Source organism: Sinocyclocheilus anshuiensis, unplaced genomic scaffold, assembly GCF_001515605.1.
Source record: "Sinocyclocheilus anshuiensis isolate Anshui unplaced genomic scaffold, SAMN03320099.WGS_v1.1 scaffold1726, whole genome shotgun sequence".
Lineage (NCBI taxonomy): Eukaryota > Metazoa > Chordata > Actinopteri > Cypriniformes > Cyprinidae > Sinocyclocheilus > Sinocyclocheilus anshuiensis.
In genome coordinates, this window is record NW_015546155.1 from 330,407 (window position 1) to 332,274 (window position 1,868).

A 1,868-nucleotide genomic window follows, 5' to 3' on the forward strand; every position below is an offset into this window, starting at 1 on the left:
CAAAACTGATAAGAAAAAACTAAGAAGAAACATAGTTATTTCAACAAAAAAACATCAAATTTGAAATGTAACGCAGGGAATTCTGGGAATGTCAATTTACGGTTATTCACTGTAAATTATACGGTATTTTTCCCTTCCAAAAACGGTATACTACCGTAAAATTTATGTCCAATACATGTAATGTCCAATACAGTTTTCCACCGTATATAGTAGGGGAATTTACCGTTAACCATTTAACAGGTTTTTACTGTAGCATTTTTACAGTCTTTTACCGTTAAATTCACGGTCATTTTTTACAGTGAAGGTATAAGACATTTACCAACCTGACTACATTAAAGAAGGCTTTACTTGCTACAAGGACAAACATGGTTTTTGCTACAATATGTTTTGTGCTGCTAATTATTGGCATATTATTTTTATATAACATAAGGGTCCATGATGTGACGCCCATCTGTTAAATTATTCAAAAATACAGTAAAACTCAGCTCATACATTGATTTTGAATTGGATATACGATGGACATGTTTTTAATTTAATTAAAATCCGATTAAAAATCATTTTAATCAGGATGTTACAATAGACTTGATATCAATGAAGAAAAAAGCCTCATTAAAAGGATGAAATTCTTTGAAGAGAAAATCTTAAGTAGTTTAGCACAATCTTTTATTATTTTCTAGAAATAAATATTATTTAAAGAAAACTGCATCACTGCTTATTCATTTCTGAAAGTCACCAAATTTCAAAAAGTCAAGTTCAGCGTACATCAAGGTCAATACATCTTTTAAAGACAGCATGGAATGAAAATGTACCTATTTTCTAAATGCATGTTATAGATCTTATTGAGAACCATTCGTCCATGCATATGGTTCATTTCTTTATGTTTTGACCTTGTAATGTTTGATCAAAATGTCATAACTGAACCATGCCATAAAAAAAGATGTATATAATACAGAAGACAAGATCTGTCACTACTTTTGTTTCATCCTAACTTAAGGTAAATTAACTTATTTATGAACCACTGATGCTCATGCGCTCTAGTTATTAGGTGTGTTCGACTTGAAGCAGCGCTGCTCAGACCGATCGGTGTATGACATCAAAGTACCACGAGAGTGATTCGAAATTCATTTTTTATTGAATTTCATTTTTTTTATTGTTGTTGTTGTTTTTTATCCTGAAGCAAATCAGTTATCAAAGGAAATTTAGCATTACAGTATATTCAAATGAAACCTGTTTGAAATATATTGTATCAAAAAAAACATGCAAACCGTTACTGACGTCTGTTCTTCTCATCTCAGGGATGCAAAAATGTTCACAACTTTTGTATGGGAGTACAAAAACAGTGAAAATGAAATACAGAATCAAAAGATGGCAAGTCACTGATAGATTAAGCCGACCACAAAACTGACATTTCTCAAATCCATAATGACAGTACAATACAGATGGACACAGGTTCTGCTGAATAACAACACCAACAAAACCCACAGAATAATAAAATGGAGACTATGGGGACTGTTCTGAAAATGCGCTGAGAAAATAACAAGCAAGTACCAATTAGTTATAAAGATGAAAGACTTCAAAACAGACCTAACATTATGTTAATATCACAATGTAATTAAATATGCATAGCGATCAGAGAGAAAATCTCAGACAATATTTGCAGACTGACAAACATTAATCCCATTCAGGGTCCACAGATCTATACTCACATTCATGACAAATATCACAACTGTTGATTCATTCAGGTCAAAAAAGGTGCGGTAAACTTAGAAACTGTGTTGTATGTGTGTTTATGTTCAAAGTCCAAAGACAAACAATACTTCACTACATCTATACTACATTAAAAAAAAATGTAGTTTAGCTTTCTCTTT